At 37.7% G+C, this 20,942-nt stretch overlaps 1 long non-coding RNA gene across 1 annotated transcript; it reads left to right on the forward strand.

Annotated features, from left to right (window-relative positions):
* The first annotated feature begins 11,762 nt into the window (after positions 1-11,762).
* LOC133522385 (uncharacterized) lies at positions 11,763-17,388 on the forward strand. Its single transcript, XR_009800051.1, has 4 exons — positions 11,763-12,619; positions 14,493-14,625; positions 16,169-16,295; positions 17,224-17,388. It is a non-coding gene; the product is annotated as an uncharacterized LOC133522385 (long non-coding RNA).
* Positions 17,389-20,942: the final 3,554 nt, after the last annotated feature.

Genomic DNA, 20,942 nt, shown 5'->3' on the forward strand with positions numbered 1-20,942 from the left:
TGAAGACATTTTATTACGCTAGATATCTTAATAGTACATTAAAATACAAGTGCGAATAACGGAAAATTCGCAACGAGTTGCGATAAATTAAAGCACGACCACTCCCTTCGGTCGTGCTTTAATTTAAATCAATACGTGTTACGAATTACCTATTCGCACATGTATCTTACAATTTACAAGCTTATGCGCGTGTTAATTTTCTCTACATTGGGTCTATACGAGCTTACACGCGCGTACGCGTAGGCACGCTCTCATAAAACGCTGTAGTCTGAAACCACCCGAACGGTGACCACTTTTCTTGTACCCTTATCCAATCAAAGTCACCGTCGAGCGTGCACGCCCATGACCGTGCACGCTCGTGACCGAGGTGTAATTGTATCCTGAACATAAGTTGAAAGTTTCCTGTTTCGTAAGAAATTTCCGCAATTTGCATACCACACCACCGATTACGAGTGTGCTCTAATGCGCAAGTGATCTGGGTTTGTCTGGGTCCAGTGCAAGTGCCCAAAATAAGTAAATACTACGCTGCAGAGAAACAAAGTCCTGTGTTACACAAAAGAATGTTTTATAACGGTTCCAAAGTTCACGTGAAAAGGAAATTACGAAAAAAAATTACTCTCCCACAGGATATTTCAATATCAGACCAGCAAAATGTATGAAACAGCCAAAAATTTTTTCGCGATTGTAGGGTTGGTCCCAACGTAAGATGCTCAGTATGACCTATATATTCACGCGTTTAAGTAATTGCTTTTCGTTCAGATACATACTGTATATCATAGATATAGACTTATAGCAAAGAGAATTTGAAATAGAGGTGTATTGTCAAAGAAAACTTTGTAGCGACATAAATTTACTGCCATCTTTCGACATATAATTAAAACTTTTAGAACCCCGTTTGACTTTGATCCTTGTTCTTTCACTGATACATGTCCAATTTGTTAAATATCAAAAAGTGGTGCCATCTAATAGATCAAAGGCCAAAGATGAGCAATGGCGCCAGAACCTTTAGATAGTGCCCGGTCTCTATATGTCATGGGTTTTGGGACTGCTGATAAGTGTATTGCTCAACAATTTACGACTAATATTACAAGCAGAAGGAGTTGAAGAGTTCCGGTAATCCGTATATAATACAAATACAAATACAAATCTTTATTTATAACGCCAAAGTTACAAGTCACAAAATCAATAATAATAGGTACAATAGTAAACCAAATTATTCATACAGATTATTATTCAATGCGATTATTACACTAAACATAAGTTAACACAGTGTGTAAGCACATTGAAACTTATGTGTACGGAAGTTTAAAAAACTCCTCGACACTGTACATTACTGTACATAATATTAGCTGAAAATTGTTGAGTATTGGACTTTTGGGTCGTCGTCTGTTGTCAAGTAGCAGTACTGATAAATGCGCTACTTGACGCTAGATGTCGACTACGAAAATAAGCGTTTTGGTAAGAAAACTGATGTATGGAGTGATTACTCTGTTACTTATTTCTTTATGGTCCATATAATATATAGGGACCGTGCGCGTTAGAGGGTCTGCCATCTTGTGGCCTGAATCGGAACCATAAACATGTACATTTACACGTTACGTGTTTTCTTGTGCATAGTAGCTTCTGCCATCTTGTGGGCTACATCGGTACAATAAACATCACATTTACGCCTCGCGCCAAAAATCTGACGGCTCCTGGACACTTTTGCAACAGTTCTATCATAAGAGATTTCTCTCCTCTTAAATCCACACTCCATAGGAAAGGAAGGAGGCAAGGAACAGAATCTCCATATACCAAAAAGTGTCCGACAAAAAACCATAAATAGGTGGCGCTACAATACCTAGAATACTTGAGAAAAAAATCTAATCTTAGATAGCGCACTTCACTCCGTCATGTCATAAGGAACGAAATCTCCATGTACCAAAAAGTGTCATCAAAAAACTTTAAATAGGTCGCGCTACAATACCTAGAGTACTTGAACAAAAAAATCAAATTATAGACAGCGCAATTCACTCCGTCAATAACGCCTAGGTTCTTAGCTACTCTAGCGCTACTCTGGAGAGATTTGGAATTATTATTTACAGCTGACAGCTGGACACTTTTGCAACAGTTCTACCATAAGAGATGCCACTCCTACGAGTATAACTCCGTCAATAACGCCTAGGTCCTTAGCTACTCTAGCGCTACTCTGGAGCAGGGACTGAAAAACCGCAAAAGACCGGTAACCTAAAATAAAGATATCAATTGAATAGGTATCCAAAGCTAAGGGTACCCGAATAAAATTGCAAAAGACCGATACCTAAGATAAGGGTATCAATTGAAAAGGTGTCCAAAGCTAACGGTACCCGAATAAAATCGCACAAGACCGATACCTAAACTAAGGGTATCAATTGAAAAGCTATACAACTGTAACGGTACCCGAATAAAATCGCAAACGACCGATACCTACACAAAGGGTATCAATTGAATAGGTATCCAAAGCTAACGGTACCCGAATAAAATCGCACAAGACCGATACCTAAACTAAGGGTATCAATTGAAAAGCTATACAACTGTAACGGTACCCGAATAAATAAAATGTAATAGGTACATTTTTCAAACGGTACCGCTACAGTTGAAAGGGTACCGTAAGGTACCGTTTCAAGTAGACTTCTACTTTGGAATCCAAGATGGCGGCTGTGCAGTCGTCATGGATATCGTTTTGTAAGTTTTAGGGAGTGCAGATTTCGAAAATGATGACCATTTTGGAATCCAAGATGGCGGCCGTGCATTCTGTCATAAAAGTCGTCATGGATGTCGTTTTATAGGTTTTCGAGGGTGCAGATTTCGAAAATGATGACCATTTTGGAATCCAAGATGGCGGCCGTGCATTCTGTCATAAAAGTCGTCATGGATATCGTTTTATAGGTTTTAGGGGGTGCAGATTTCGAAAATGATGACCATTTTGGAATCCAAGATGGCGGCCGTGCACTCTGTCATAAAAGTCGTCATGGATATCGTTTTATAGGTTTTAGGGAGTGCAGATTTCGAAAATGATGACCATTTTGGAATCCAAGATGGCGGCCGTGCATTCTGTCATAAAAGTCGTCATGGATATCGTTTTATAGGTTTTCGAGGGTGCAGATTTCGAAAATGATGACCATTTTGGAATCCAAGATGGCGGCCGTGCATTCTGTCATAAAAGTCGTCATGGATATCGTTTTATAGGTTTTAGGGGGTGCAGATTTCGAAAATGATGACCATTTTGGAATCCAAGATGGCGGCCGTGCACTCTGTCATAAAAGTCGTCATGGATATCGTTTTATAGGTTTTAGGGGGTGCAGATTTCGAAAATGATGACCATTTTGGAATCCAAGATGGCGGCCGTGCACTCTGTCATAAAAGTCGTCATGGATATCGTTTTATAGGTTTTAGGGAGTGCAGATTTTGAAAATGATGACCATTTTGGAATCCAAGATGGCGGCCGTGCACTCTGTCATAAAAGTCGTCATGGATATCGTTTTATAGGTTTTCGAGGGTGCAGATTTCGAAAATGATGACCATTTTGGAATCCAAGATGGCGGCCGTGCATTCTGTCATAAAAGTCGTCATGGATATCGTTTTATAGGTTTTAGGGAGTGCAGATTTCGAAAATGATGACCATTTTGGAATCCAAGATGGCGGCCGTGCACTCTGTCATAAAAGTCGTCATGGATATCGTTTTGTAGGTTTTCGGGGGTGCAGATTTCGAAAATGATGACCATTTTGGAATCCAAGATGGCGGCCGTGCATTCTGTCATAAAAGTCGTCATGGATGTCGTTTTATAGGTTTTCGAGGTTGCAGATTTCGAAAATGATGACCATTTTGGAATCCAAGATGGCGGCCGTGCATTCTGTCATAAAAGTCGTCATGGATATCGTTTTATAGGTTTTAGGGGGTGCAGATTTCGAAAATGATGACCATTTTGGAATCCAAGATGGCGGCCGTGCACTCTGTCATAAAAGTCGTCATGGATATCGTTTTATAGGTTTTAGGGAGTGCAGATTTCGAAAATGATGACCATTTAGGAATCCAAGATGGCGGCCGTGCACTCTGTCATAAAAGTCGTCATGGATATCGTTTTATAGGTTTTAGGGAGTGCAGATTTCGAAAATGATGACCATTTTGGAATCCAAGATGGCGGCCGTGCACTCTGTCATAAAAGTCGTCATGGATATCGTTTTATAGGTTTTAGGGGGTGCAGATTTCGAAAATGATGACCATTTTGGAATCCAAGATGGCGGCCGTGCACTCTGTCATAAAAGTCGTCATGGATATCGTTTTATAAGTTTTAGGGAGTGCAGATTTCGAAAATGATGACCATTTTGGAATCCAAGATGGCGGCCGTGCACTCTGTCATAAAAGTCGTCTTGGATATCGTTTTATAGGTTTTAGGAGGTGCAGATATCGAAAATGACGACCATTTTGGAATCCAAGATGGCGGCCGTGCACTCTGTCATAAAAGTCGTCATGGATATCGTTTTGTAGGTTTTCGGGGGTGCAGATTTCGAAAATGATGACCATTTTGGAATCCAAGATGGCGGCCGTGCACTCTGTCATAAAAGTCGTCATGGATATCGTTTTATAGGTTTTAGGGGGTGCAGATTTCGAAAATGATGACCATTTTGGAATCCAAGATGGCGGCCGCACGGTGGGCTGAAAATCGGCCTTCATAGAAATAGAAACCGAAGTATTAATTTTGAACTTTTTTTATTGGAATAGCTTTTGTTGGGTTTTATTGTGTCCAAAAATTAATCTTAGCTAATTTGGTTGGAAAAATAATTAATTATATTTTTTTTTTCAAAATCTTTGTATGGCGCGTATCAGAAAAATCGAGTTTTCTCCGAAAAATTGCACCCCGTAGGAAAAGTCTTAGTATATGAAAAATCATGAATAATTGGTTTTAAAATCATCTGTCAGAATATTACCGTTAAATTTTATTTTCGGAGAAAACTCGATTTTTCTGATACGCGCCATACAAAGATTTTGAAAAAAAAAATATAACTAATTATTATTCCAACAAAATTAGCTAAGATTTGAGCTAAGTATATGTTTGAGCTTTTTGGGGTGGAAACCCTTGGGCCGTGGGGACCTGGCGCTCACAACATTTTTAAAGAGCTTTCGAAGCGCCTCGTGTAGGCAACGGGTGACAAGAGGGCTGGCTCTTACCTCGCACAACGCATTGGCATTGCTGTCCAGCGCGGCAATGCCGCCAGCCTTCTAGGCACCTTGCCACAAGGCACCGAGCTGGAGCCAATTTTTTTGATTTTTTTTCCTTTTTAGCTTTATGTAGTTTTGTTTAAGATATATTTTTATGTGGTTTTTATTTTTTATTTTTCAATAGTATATTCTTAGACGCTACTTACGACAGATTAATTTTGGGACATAATAAAACCCAACAAAAGCTATTCCAATAAAAAAAAATTCAAATTTAAGACTTCGGTTTCTATTTCTATGAAGGCCGATTTTCAGCCCACCGTGCGCCGTTTTGTCACCTAACTAGTGACGGACGGACGGTCATTTTTTGGTAGGTACATGGAGATTGTATTCCTTACGTCCGACTTCCATATTTAAATTGTATCAATTTTATAGTGACATCTGGTGGCGTAGTTTGCATAATCGGAAGTCGACTTTAAGCAAAAGTTAGAGATGTCTCGATTCAATTAATATAAATCGCCTCCATCTTAACTAATGTTAACTACATTTCTAAGTGTCGCCCCATAAGTAAGACTGACACCGACAAGGCCAGAGTCGAAACGCGAGTGCAAGACATTCACCATGAAATTCGAAGATTCAGATAAAGTGAAAAGTAAAAGTAAGTTATGTTATATTTATAAAATAGGTCCTCTGGGATCCTCAGATATCGATTTTCATCTCAATCTGAGCTTAAATGCCGAAATCAAAAATGGCGTGCGTTTTCTAAAAATTTGACCTCAGAATCATAATAAAGGTCCTCTGGGATCCTCAGATATCGATTTTCATCTCAATCTGAGCTTAAATGCTGAAATCATAAAATGGCGTGTGTTTTCTAAAAATTTGACCTCGGAATCATAATAAAGGTCCTCTGGGATACTCAGATATCGATTTTCATCTCAATCTGAGCTTAAATGCTGAAATCAAAAATGGCGTGCGTTTTCTAAAAATTTTACCTCAGAATCATAATAAAGGTCCTCTGGGATCCTCAGATATCGATTTTCATCTCAATCTGAGCTTAAATGCTGAAATTTAAAATGGCGTGCGTTTTCTAAAAATTTGACCTCAGAATCATAATAAAGGTCCTCTGGGATCCTCAGATATCGATTTGCATCTGAATCTGAGCTTAAATGCCGAAATCAAAAATGGCGTGCGTTTTCTAAAAATTTGTCCTCAGAATCATAATAAAGGTCCTCTGGGATCCTCAAATATCGATTTTCATCTCAATCTGAGCTTAAATGCCGAAATCAAAAATGGCGTGCGTTTTCTACAAATTTGACCTCAGAATCATAATAAAGGTCCTCTGGGATCCTCAGATATCGATTTGCATCTGAATCTGAGCTTAAATGCCAGAATCAAAAATGGCGTGCGTTTTCTACAAATTTGACCTCAGAATCATAATAAAGGTCCTCTGGGATCCTCAGATATCGATTTTCATCTCAATCTGAGCTTAAATGCTGAAATTTAAAATGGCGTGCGTTATCAAAAAAATTGACCTCGGAATCATAATAAAGGTCGTCTGGGATCCTCAGACATCGATTTTCATCTCAATCTGAGCTTAAATGCCGAAATCAAAAATGGCGTGCGTTTTCTAAAAAATTGACCTCGGAATCATAATAAAGGTCTTCTGGGATACTCAGATATCGATTTTCATCTCAATCTGAGCTTAAATGCCGAAATCAAAAATGGCGTGCGTTTTCTAAAAAATTGACCTCGGAATCATAATAAAGGTCCTCTGGGATCCTCAGATATCGATTTTCATCTCAATCTGAGCTTAAATGCCGAAATCAAAAATGGCGTGCGTTTTCTACAAATTTGACCTCAGAATCATAATAAAGGTCCTCTGGGATCCTCAGATATCGATTTGCATCTGAATCTGAGCTTAAATGCCAGAATCAAAAATGGCGTGCGTTTTCTACAAATTTGACCTCAGAATCATAATAAAGGTCCTCTGGGATCCTCAGATATCGATTTTCATCTCAATCTGAGCTTAAATGCCGAAATCAAAAATGGCGGGCGTTTTCTAAAAAATTGACCTCGGAATCATAATAAAGGTCCTCTGGGATACTCAGATATCGATTTTCATCTCAATCTGAGCTTAAATGCCGAAATCAAAAATGGCGTGCGTTTTCTACAAATTTGACCTCAGAATCATAATAAAGGTCCTCTGGGATCCTCAGATATCGATTTGCATCTGAATCTGAGCTTAAATGCCGAAATCAAAAATGGCGTGCGTTTTCTAAAAATTTGACCTCAGAATCATAATAAAGGTCCTCTGGGATCCTCAGATATCGATTTTCATCTCAATCTGAGCTTAAATGCCGAAATCAAAAATGGCGTGCGTTTTCTACAAATTTGACCTCAGAATCATAATAAAGGTCCTCTGGGATCCTCAGATATCGATTTGCATCTGAATCTGAGCTTAAATGCCAGAATCAAAAATGGCGTGCGTTTTCTACAAATTTGACCTCAGAATCATAATAAAGGTCCTCTGGGATCCTCAGATATCGATTTTCATCTCAATCTGAGCTTAAATGCTGAAATTTAAAATGGCGTGCGTTTTCAAAAAATTTGACCTCGGAATCATAATAAAGGTCCTCTGGGATCCTCAGATATCGATTTTCATCTCAATCTGAGCTTAAATGCCGAAATCAAAAATGGCGTGCGTTTTCTAAAAATTTGACCTCAGAATCATAATAAAGGTCCTCTGGGATCCTCAGATATCGATTTTCATCTCAATCTGAGCTTAAATGCCAAAATCAAAAATGGCGTGCGTTTTCTAAAAATTTTACCTCAGAATCATAATAAAGGTCCTCTGGGATCCTCAGATATCGATTTTCATCTCAATCTGAGCTTAAATGCCGAAATCAAAAATGGCGTGCGTTTTCTAAAAAATTGACCTCGGAATCATAATAAAGGTCCACTGGGATCCTCAGATATCGATTTTCATCTCAATCTGAGCTTAAATGCCGAAATCAAAAATGGCGTGCGTTTTCTACAAATTTGACCTCGGAATCATAATAAAGGTCCTCTGGGATCCTCAGATATCGATTTGCATCTGAATCTGAGCTTAAACGCCAGAATCAAGAATGGCGTGCATTTTCTACAAATTTGACCTCAGAATCATAATAAAGGTCCTCTGGGATCCTCAGATATCGATTTTCATCTCAATCTGAGCTTAAATGCTGAAATTTAAAATGGCGTGCGTTTTCAAAAAATTTGACCTCGGAATCATAATAAAGGTCCTCAGGGATCCTCAGATATCGATTTTCATCTCAATCTGAGCTTAAATGCCGAAATCAAAAATGGCGTGCGTTTTCTAAAAATTTGACCTCAGAATCATAATAAAGGTCCTCTGGGATCCTCAGATATCGATTTTCATCTCAATCTGAGCTTAAATGCCGAAATCAAAAATGGCGTGCGTTTTCTAAAAATTTGACCTCAGAATCATAATAAAGGTCCTCTGGGATCCTCAGATATCGATTTTCATCTCAATCTGAGCTTAAATGCCGAAATCAAAAATGGCGTGCGTTTTCTAAAAAATTGACCTCGGAATCATAATAAAGGTCCACTGGGATCCTCAGATATCGATTTTCATCTCAATCTGAGCTTAAATGCCGAAATCAAAAATGGCGTGCGTTTTCTACAAATTTGACCTCAGAATCATAATAAAGGTCCTCTGGGATCCTCAGATATCGATTTGCATCTGAATCTGAGCTTAAATGCCAGAATCAAAAATGGCGTGCGTTTTCTACAAATTTGACCTCAGAATCATAATAAAGGTCCTCTGGGATCCTCAGATATCGATTTTCATCTCAATCTGAGCTTAAATGCCGAAATCAAAAATGGCGGGCGTTTTCTAAAAAATTGACCTCGGAATCATAATAAAGGTCCTCTGGGATACTCAGATATCGATTTTCATCTCAATCTGAGCTTAAATGCCGAAATCAAAAATGGCGTGCGTTTTCTACAAATTTGACCTCAGAATCATAATAAAGGTCCTCTGGGATCCTCAGATATCGATTTTCATCTCAATCTGAGCTTAAATGCCGAAATCAAAAATGGCGTGCGTTTTCTACAAATTTGACCTCAGAATCATAATAAAGATCCTCTGGGATCCTCAGATATCGATTTTCATCTTAATCTGAGCTTAAATGCCCAAATCCAAGATGGCGGGCGATCATTCAAATTGAGTGACCGGTTTGTATTGGGGTATCCGATCGCGTGGCAAGATACTTTTACTTAAGGGTACCGTTTGGACGGAAGCTTGTTTGGGTACCCAAAGTATTGATATCGCTTTCGGAATGCTATTTTAACGGTCGGGTACCCTTTCAAAATTGTTTTAAAGTCTAAGGGTATCGTTTGGACGGAAGCTTGTTTGGATACCTAAAGTATTGATACCGCTTCCGTAATGCTATTTCAACGGTCGGGTATCGTTTCAAAATTGTTTTAAAGGTACTTTTATTTAACGGTACCGTTTGGACGGAAGCTTATTTGGATACCCAAAGCGTTGATATCGGTACCGAAATGCTAGTTTAACGGTCGGGTACCCTTTAAAAAGACCGGTCAAAACCGTTTTTAAGGGTACCTTTTCAGTCCCTGCTCTGGAGAGATTTGAAACTATTTATAGCTGACAGCTGGACACTTTTGCAACAATTCTGCCTAAGGAGTTCGTGTTCCTTAAAAGTCTATGAAAGATCAGAAACGTCAAATGAGTGACATTTGTATTGCGAATTTACAGAACTAAGTACCTATACATAGTTTTTTACGATTTAGTAATCATGGCGTGTACAGTAAAAAACTGCTGTTTTAGTGTCGGTCTGCGTGTGGGCAGCATTATTATAGCAATAATCAATATAATAGAAGGAATTCTTATTATCGCGACATTAGCTCTCTTCTCTGCGTGTAAGTATGATTATTGATTCCTCCATGCGTCGTATTGCCTGAGTATTGAGGGTCGGGACCTCCCTTTTGCACCACTTTCTCTATTACTATCTTCCTGCATCTGTTTCTGTCTCTGGTGGTGTGGAGGGCCATATCTGGTCAGACCAAGGTATTGGGCTGTGTCCATTAGGCCTTTTCCTTTCTCCTTTCGGGAAATTTATTCTGTCTCGTGGTCATATGCGGCGATACTGAACAGATTTAATAGTTCCATGTTGAAAATAAAATCGGCCAAGGGCATGTCGGGCCATGCTCAGTGTAGGGTTTCGTAGTTACCATTTTGTCTGAACAGGCCAAACGGGTGCTATTATAAGTATCATGTACAATATCTGGTAGACCGAGCTTTGCTCGGAAAACAAAAAAATAAAAACTCCGTTTCCGAATATATAAACTTTATCAAAAAATGGTTCCTTATTCGTTTTATGGATATGGATATCCCACACTCAAAGCAAAAAAAAATTGTATGGGAAGTATCCTATTTTATTTTATTTTAATAGTATTTTGTTTTACCATTCTGTTTCCATGGATGATTTATGTATTCATATCAAATTGCAGCGTTCTAGCACTAGTAACGATCACGGAGCAAAGCTGCGGACGGACAGACGGACATGGCGAAACTATGAGGGTTTCTATGTGACTGCGAAACCCTAAAAATGAGATAGTTGCAAGGATTGTAACGTCTTCTTCTTCTGGATGTGCCCTGTCATCATCTGACGTCGGCGACCATCTCTCGGAACTTATTTCTATCCTTTGTCATTCTGCTCAAGTTGGCAGTGTCATTAATATGAGCCCAGCTTTTAATGTTATCCATCCAGGCTAGCTTCCTTCTTCCTCTACTTCTTTTGCCCTCTAATTTGCCTTCTATTATTTTCCTTAGAATTACATATTTATTGTTACGATATATATGTCCAAAGTATGAGATCTTTCTTTTCTTTACTGTTTCCAAAAGTTCCAATTTTTTCTTCATTCTTTGTAAAACTTCTACATTGGTTATTCGATCTCTCCGTGATATTTTTAGCATTATTCGGTAGAGCCACATTTCAAAAGCGTAACGTCAGAAAAAATTGTAATCTCTACCTACATACAGTCAAATAATTGAATTTCTCTACCATTTCGTAACTTTGTCACAGTGAAAATCAATATGGAGTCGCTAAGACCTCATTTTATGGTCACTGTGACAATGTACGAAATGGTACTGAAATTCCATGGTGTTGGTATTTTTTGGTTCTGAATTTGGTATTCTTGGCCATACCTAATAAGTATTTTGTATTTTGAAAATAGGTCCCAAAAACGAATTAAAATAAAATACAAAATGATTTTCTTATAAAGGTATTTTAATAAAAAATAGGTAGCTTGCAAGGAGAATTTGAAATAGAGGTGGATTGTCAAAGAAAACTTTGTAGCCACTGTAAATTTGCTGCCATCTTTCGATACGTGATTAAAACTTTTAGAACGCGAGCATATTAGCCCAAAGGTTATGGCGCCATCGCTCGAAACGATGCCGCCACACCTTTGGCCTATGCTCTATTAGATGGCGCCATTTTTTTGATATTTAACTAATTTCAAACACATAATTATCAGTGAAGAATAAGGATCAAAGTCAAATTTACTGTGGCTACTAAGTTTTCTTTGGAAATCCACCTCTAATTCAAATTCTCTTTGCAGCTTGTATTAAAAATGAAATTGTTGACAAAAAACAAATTTTACACTACAGTCAATACAGATAAGTGTAGAGAGGGAAATGTGGTCTTCATGGTTGGGCCGGTTTACACGTTAATTACATGTAGACTGCGAGTTTAACTATATGTACTAATCCGAGTTCGTATATATCTGTAGGGCTAAGATGGTCGGCTCTTTATCATTTGTCACCATGCCTATCACGTTCTTAAAGTATTGACGACCGGTTTGGCCTAGTGGGTGACCCTGCCTACGAAGCTGATGGTCCCGGGTTCAAATCCTGGTAAGGGCATTTATTCGTGTGACGAGCATGGATATTTGTTCCTGAGTCATGGGTGTTTTCTATGTATTTAAGTATTTATAAATATTTATATATTATATATATCGTTGTCTAAGTACCCTCAACACAAGCCTTATTGAGCTTACTGTGGGACTTAGTCAATTTGTGTAATAATGTCCTATAATATTTATTTATTATTTATTTATTTATTTATGTAAGCGCGAAAGTGTCGGGCATAGTGACAGGTGATAAAAATGGAACCATGCTGCCACCGCCGGTCGTATCTTAGTGACCCATCTGTCGAGCATGGATGTGTAATTGAAGTAATTTGCATGGACATACAAGGACATTAAAACATTTTGTATGGGGACTGTTGATGTGTTAAGACTCTTCTTAACAGTGTTTTTGCCTTGTTTGTTTCAGCTCTGGTTATAACTGCCGTTACGTGCGTATTTAATGTTATATTCATAATAGGCAGCATTGTGTTCCTGTACTACGGGATTCGTAAGGTATACAATTTACGAGTATTACTTATACAGTGTGTCCCTAGCCATTGGACAAAGCCGAATTGTACATATGCATTAGGGTATTTAGAACCAGTGTACAAAGTATAACAACCGGTGTAGCGGTTGCGAAGAAATTAACAAATTACCATTTTTTACTTTGGAGCAGCCTGTATGTGTTAGTAGCTCCTGAGGTAATATCCTAAAAGAATAGTATGGAACCTTCTTCGAACTTTTTGATTATCTTTTTTATTTATGACACTAATAAAGCTTCTGACTTTTGAAAAAATGTCATCATTATCAAATATTTCGAACAAATTATCAAAAATACTGCCAAAGATTAACACAGTGTGTTTCTTTTTGTTGTCGATTATTGCAAATAACTTTTGTTCGAAAATTTTTATTTTTTATCTTTTGTTCTAATTAAAAAAATATTAACGTCAGAGCATTCCTGAGAAGTAACCCTACGTGGGATTTCAGGGTTTGTCCAATGGCTAAGGTCACCCTGTATATTATCAATAAGTAGTATCGCCAATTAAAGTAATCGAAAATTGACAAGGCTCGGAAAAACGCCCGGCATTTTGAAAACATAACCATAATTTAGGACCATTTATGCGTCGAAAATGTTCGTTCACAGCCTACGGGATGTCTCGGGCATATCTAGTCGTTAACATTGGTATAACAAAGTCTCTGTTGTACGTAGAGATGGATAACTACCCAGGTAAATATATACCCGAGAGCGGGTATTTACCCGGTATATACCCGATATTTATCTACGCGCGGGTAAATACGCGGGTATTTTTCGTTTTTCTTCTATATTTGATGTGTTAATTGGTCTGTGAGTTTAAATAAGATTAATTTAAGGTATTTTTACAAGCTTTTTATTAACTTGCAATGTACATATCTACGTACGGGTCAAATCTTGCAAGTTAAATTAACCAACTTCCCGGTTTCCGATGAAGCTGAAAATTTGCATACATATGTAAGTCGGGTTTGCATACATATGTAAATCAAATCGACATGTGCAATTGTGCAACTAGGAATGAATCTACCCGTCCATTTGGGTAGATACGGGTAAATACCGGGTACATGGGTATTTACTGGGTAAATAACCGGGTGGGTAAGTTGGGTATTTAACCGCGACCCATCTCTAGTTGAACGGAACAGGGTCATGTCTATAAAATGACGGGGCTTCTATAAGGGGCATAAAGAAGTCTCAGTTGTACGGAACGGGGCTATTTTTATAAAATAACGGGGCTTTTACAAGGGGTATAACGAAGTTTCTGTTGTACGGAGTAGGGTTATGTTTACAAAATTATGAAGGTTTTATAAGGGGCATAATGAAGTCTCTGTTGTGCGGAACAGGGGTATGTTTATAAAATGACGGGCGTTTTATAAGTGTTATAACAAAGTCTCTGTTGTACGGAACAGGGTTATGTTTATAAAATGACGGGGGTTTTATAAGTGGTATAACGAAGTCTCTGTTATACGGAACAGGGTTATGTTTATAAAATGACGGGCGTTTTATAAGGGGTATAAGGAAGTAGAGACTTCCTTATACCCCTTATAAAACGCCCGTCGTCGGAGCAGGGTTATGTTTATAAAATGACGGGGGTTTTATAAGTGGTATAACGAAGTCTCTGTTGTACGGAACAGGGTTATGTTTATAATATGACGGGAGTTTTATAAGTGGTATAACAAAGTTTCTGTTGTACGAAACAGGGTTATTATTAAAAAATATACGGACGTTTTCCCAAGCCTTGAGCATTGTTCAAGCTGTGCTGCTGTTGGCAGAACATAACTATTTTGATAAACATTGCTATGTACTGAATTTATTAATTCAAGCAGTGCCTGAATGAATGTTACGTTTTATTCACAGAACGGAGTGAAGGCTAAAAAAGCATATGCGATAATTCTACTTATAAAAGTAATCGTCGTTATAATAGGGGTTATTATTTTTGGAGTATTTGCTGGAGGTTATTTAAATTGGGCTTCTGGAGTTTGTTATATCAGTAAGTATTTATTTTTAATACATACACATATACAACGTATTTTTAATACATACGTATATAAGGTATGCCAATAACTCAAAAGACTAAAACTGTGGTTCTACTATACGAACCGGCATTATCCGAACCAATTGAGACCTAATGGGGATAATCGAAATGTGTGTTTTTTGAGACGAGTACACACAAATACCAGAAGCGCTGGTGGCCTAGCGGTAAGAGCGTGCGACTTTCAATCCGGAAGTCGCGGGTTCAAACCCCAGTTCGTACCAGTGAGTTTTACCAGTCGCTTTTCGGTGAAGGAAAACATCATGAGGAAACCGGTCTAGTTCCAATAAGGCCTAGTTTACCCTCTGGATTGGAAGGTCAGATGGCAGTCGCTTTCGTAAAAACTAGTGCCTAGGCCAATTCTGGAGATTAGTTGTCAAGCGGACCCCAGGCTCCCATGAGCCATGGCAAAAATGCCGGGACAACGCAAGGAAGGCGACACATAAATACCTACAATAACTTTTACCATTAAAACTAGGTAAGTACATACATATATTATAATAGCACGCTGAATACTACACAGACCAATTCGAATGTACCTACACTGATATCAAAATGATATTTGAATCATTTAGTGATCGTGCTTCTCGCCCGCGCCAATACATGTAAGGAGAAGTAGGAGCGAAATGTATGATAACTAAATCATGACTTAAATATCACTTTGATGTCATTGGACGTTCGAATTGGCCTGTATGCTGAGCTTGCTTTGGAGTTAGTACTTAGGAAAGTATACCACGTGGTCGTACAGTCACGTCTGAAAACATCGACACGATCGAAGTGCCAAAAGTATGTATACACGACTTTATGGCCATATATTACGGTAGTGTATAAATTTTTAGGCACTTTGTCCGTATAGATATTTTCAGACATGACCGTACATATATAAAGAGTTTTTCCACTTCTAAATATTTTATATTATCCATGATTTTTTAGTATGTTATTGACACAATGAAAAACTAGGTTTATAGGTTTTCCTTTTATTCAACATTTGCAAAACAAAAAAAATATTTTTTTTTTCAAAAAAGGGAAACCTATAAACCTAGAATATATTATGGTGAAGCGATCGACATCAAAATCAAAGTGATTTGTTAAGATTTACATAGTTAGTGAAAACCGTTTTCTCCCGAAATCGAATTTCATAGAAAAATTACCGATACAACGTTAGATTCAAAAAACGATTCTTCCCTCTTAACCCTTTACCAGGCTATTAGCTCATTTAGACGGTGCGAGAACTCGCATGCGAGTTTTATTACATTGCGGTATTTGATCGGTCGCCGAATTGGTTGTAAGCTCAATAGTCCGCAATGTAATTAAAATCGCCTGCCAGTTCGCGTGCCGTCTAAATCAGCCCTAAGGGATATATATTTCCCACATGCGGCTCTTCAAACATGTGTTCTATTTTCGATGAGTAAGACTGACATTCGATTGTCATTTTTGAACTGTCAGCCTGGTAAAGGTTTATGTAAAGTTTGTTTAAATTTAAAGCTGTTTTATTTTTCAGTTGTCGACATTTGGTTTCTCGTGGTGGTATACAGTTATTACAAGGAACATACAGCTGTTTCTGCATAAACTTGACGTCATCACGCCGACACTAAACCAAAGAGGCAAATCCGTGGCACGATACTTGTGTAAGTTTATATTACGTCTTATTTCTAGACCTAGAACTTTTTCTTTATAGGGAGCGTGCATGAACTGTAGGAGGCAGCACAGGAGCCGCCAGATTTTTGGCGCGAGGCGTAAATGTGATGTTTATTGTTCCGATGTAGCCCAAGAGATGGCAGAACCTACTATGCACAAGAAATTACGTGACGTGTAAATGTACATGTTTATGGTTCCCATTCAGGCCACAAGATGGCAGACCCTCCAACGCGCACGGTCCCTATACCTATGAGATAGGTTTATATGATGATAGGGCGGGTTGGGTTGGATTGGAAACAAAAAAATAATAATTTCTTTAAAACTGGGGCTTAGCTCCTTAGCCTCGAAAAACGAAACGAAACGCTAATATTTCCATGCGTTATTTACGTAGTTATCTTAGTTTTTGGTTTCGTTCCCTGCATACGATTGATATCTTGACTAGGCTTTTAGATCAGGGGCGAATTTATGAGGCTAAGGAGCTAAGCCCCGGTTTTAACCTGGGTGACTGGGATATAACGCTCCGTAGTGTAGCGTAGTCATCTCTCTCTATCACGTGCTTCTATATTAGTGCGACAGAGACAGTTGCGTTTCGTTCGCTACCGCAGCGTATGCGATTGGCAAGTTGGCTACGCACCCTGACAAGAAATCAAGGAAACTCTTCAAATAGGCAACTCCAAGGTATATTTACTAAACAAATGATCATGATTTCAATTAAATAAATGATATGATATGACATTACATGACATGACATGACGACATGACATGACATGACGTGACGTGACGTGACGTGACGTGACGTGACGTGACGTGAGTTCCATTGAATCGACATGACATGACATGACATGACATGACATGACAAGAAATGGTTGATTTATTTTTAAACGTCCTACTAATTTTATTTTTAAATGTGTGTTACAGGTCATAAAATACTACAGTCATTCTTGATCGTATTTGTGGAGTGTTAAAAGACGTTGAATATTATAATTAATATAAAGTGAGGTTTGCAAGCTTGTTATTTTTTATCTAAAAAATTGTCCTGTCTACTTATATTTTATTCTTCATAAAATAAAACATTTGTAAATTATAATTATTATAAAGTATTTTTTTTAACTACATCAGTTTTTTCCTTGGAGGATTTTACAACTAGAGACGCCTTGTCTGTAATTTTCTGTACAAAACAGTCTGTCAATTTTTACGGGAGACCGGCACGTTAAATGTATGAGCCATGTCAGATAAATATCAGTCCATACAAAACCTATGACCATTGACCGAGGTTTTCGATAGAGGGTTTTTTTTTTATACTACGTCGGTGGCAAACAAGCATACGGCCTGCCTGATGTGATTACACTGTTAGAAGAGAATGTCCCAGAATGTACTAGAAACCTTAATTTTGAACATGTGAGTGCCTCAGATATATTAAAGGCGTTTAAATCAATTAATGTAAAAAAAACTAGTGACCTTTGGGGAGTCTCCGTTCATACTGTCAAATCCTTAATAGAAGTTGTAGCGCCTGACCTGGTAGTTATATTTAATAACAGTGTTGACTGCGGTGAGTTTCCTGATCTAATGAAACATAGTAAAGTCACTCCTTTATTTAAATCAGGTAGCACATCCGACCCCACTAACTTTAGACCGATATCAGTGTTACCAACATTCAGCAAAATTTTTGAAAAAATAGTTTTGAGTCAGTTATTGAAACATTTTAACATTAATAATCTAATGCACAACAAACAATTTGGTTTTACACGGGGTCGCTCAACAACCGACGCTGGTGTTGAGCTAATTAAACAGATCTTCGATGCCTGGGAGGAGTCACAGGATGCTTTAGGTATCTTCTGTGACTTATCTAAGGCCTTCGATTGCGTCTGTCATGAAACATTGATCAGGAAACTGCACTATTATGGAGTAAGAGGCTCGGCACTGAATTTAATAAAGTCTTACTTACACGGTAGAATACAAAGGGTTGATGTGAGTGGACAGCGATCACCGGGGTCATTGGTCTCTATGGGTGTACCGCAGGGATCAATATTGGGGCCGTTCCTGTTCCTTATCTACATTAATGACCTGCCTTACCTAGTAAAGACCCACCATGACATAGTATTGTTTGCAGACGATACTTCACTTATTTTCAAAGTCAAACGACAGCAACAAGCTTGCAGTGATGTAAACAATGCTATTTCTAAAGTAGTAAATTGGTTTAATGTTAATAATTTATTGTTAAATGAGAAAAAGACTAAGTGCATTAAGTTTGTTACAAGTCACATAAGGAATGAGCAAACAGGTGTCATTGTCAAGGATGAGGAATTGGAACTAGTAGATAGCACAGTTTTTCTTGGTATAACTTTAGATTCTAAACTACAATGGGGTCCCCATATTGCTAATCTCTCGAATAGACTGAGTTCTGCAGCTTTTGCAGTGAGCAAGATCCGTCAGTTAACAGACGTGAAAACAGCTCGATTAGTTTACTTTAGTTACTTTCATAGCATTATGTCATATGGTATTTTACTATGGGGTAGTGCTTCAGAGATAAATACCATTTTTGTTCTGCAGAAGAGGGCTATTCGTGCAATATATAAAATGTACCATAGAGACACACTTAGAGATAAGTTTAAGGACATTAACATAATGACAGTACACTGTCAATATATTTATGAGAATATTCTGTATGTACATAAAAACATTGCCAGTTTTAAGAAAAACTGTGAAATACATAATATTAATACTAGAAATAAGCATAAGCTCGCAGTGCCCTTCACTAGGCTCCATAAAATTAAGAAATCATTCATGGGTAATTGTGTAAGATTTTACAATAAACTTCCTAATATTATAACTGAATTGTCTGTTAGTAAATTTAAAAATTATGTAAAACGTAAGCTTATCTCTAAAGCCTATTATAGCACACAAGACTACATGAATGATGAAACACCGTGGGATTAAGTGTGATTGTAAAGAATGAATTATTTATTGTTATGTTATTAATGAATTGAAATGATGAAATTAATTCAATGTATATATATACCGTATTTTTTGACATTTAGATTTTATTCTAGAAAGGTTCTAGACTAGTATTTTTATACAATTTTGATGTATGACGATCTTTTTATGAAATTCTTATTATTAAGTTTACCATATCTATAATAGTTCAATGTTTTTTTTAGAACAATAATAACTGCATCAATAAATTGCTCTGATATTTAGATTAAGATGATATTTGTAAAATTTGACGATTTAAAAGTGCTTGTTGCTAGGCCTATTTGAATAAAGAATATTTTGATTGATGATTGATTGATGGTAAGCAGTATCCGTAGCCTATGTACGCCTGCAACTCCAGAGGAGTTTACATGCGCGTTGCCGACCCTAACCCCCTCCCACCCTCGTTGAGCTTTGGCAACCTTACTCACCGGCAGGAACACAACACTATGAGTAGGGTCTAGTGTTATTTGGCTGCGATTTTCTGTAAGGTGGAGGTACTTCCCCAGTTGGGCTCTTGTGGACGTAGTTTAAGGACATACCCGGGTCCAATTAGGGTAAGCTCTTAAAGACGACTCCGTTTGATAAATCCTCCAAGGTTATTTATTTTATTTTATTTTATTTATTCACCAACTTACATTTACAGTTAAACCAGACATGCAAGTTATGGGTTACATACATACTTAAAACTAATTAGACTAAGCTTATCACTAGATTTAATTAATATTAATAGTTGTGGGTGTAGATATCGACTCTAAGTAGCGGGCTGCTGTGGCTAGGAATCTCGGTTCTGTCTGTGAGAATATGTCAAGAGTAGGATTATGGAAAACAATATTATTAATATGGTTGAGTGCAACATATAGAGGACTACTGACTAATGTCATTGTGCTGGTATTGGGAATTACGAACAGAGGTGTAATTCGTGGCCGGAGAGTAGCTCTAACAAATGGTGAAGGTACCTTAAAATGCACATATTGCAGTAGCAATGGATTAAATATTAATCCACGTATTAACCTAAAAAAGTATTTTACCGTTGTGAGCTGCCTACGTACTTCAAGGCTTTGATATGAGACCATTCCTAATAGAAACGGCGTGGGATACATGTAGGGATAGTACCCATGTGTTTTCCAGTAGAGATACCTGATAAATGATTTTTGATTTTTTTCAAGAAGAAGAATATACTTTTTTTCGTGCGGGTTCCATACAATGCAGTTAGTATCCAGAAGGCTATGTACAAATGCATTATATAATAACGTAATGACATGATGAATGTTAAAGTGTTTTGACTGACGAACAACAAAGCCAAGCGATTTTCTCGATCTATTGCAAATTTGAAGTATATGTTGACCAAACGATATTTCAGAATCAAAAAATGTGCCAAGATCACGCATACATTTAACACTTTGCAGGGTTTCACCATTCAATGTATAAGAACGATACGTAGTGTGTGACGTCTTTGAGTAGGTCATGGCTGCACATTTATTTGTATTTAAATGTAAACTATTACGTACACCCCATTGGTAAACGTTATCAATATCTGTTTGGAGCTTGATGATGTCAGATTGGTCGTGTATAGGCAAAGCAAGCTTGACATCATCAGCAAACATCAGAATTAACGAATGCTTAATACAATCCGGGAGATCATTTATAGTTATTAAAAATAAAAG

The sequence above is a fragment of the Cydia pomonella genome, chromosome 10 (genome assembly GCF_033807575.1).
Source record: "Cydia pomonella isolate Wapato2018A chromosome 10, ilCydPomo1, whole genome shotgun sequence".
NCBI classification, from domain to species: Eukaryota; Metazoa; Arthropoda; class Insecta; order Lepidoptera; family Tortricidae; genus Cydia; species Cydia pomonella.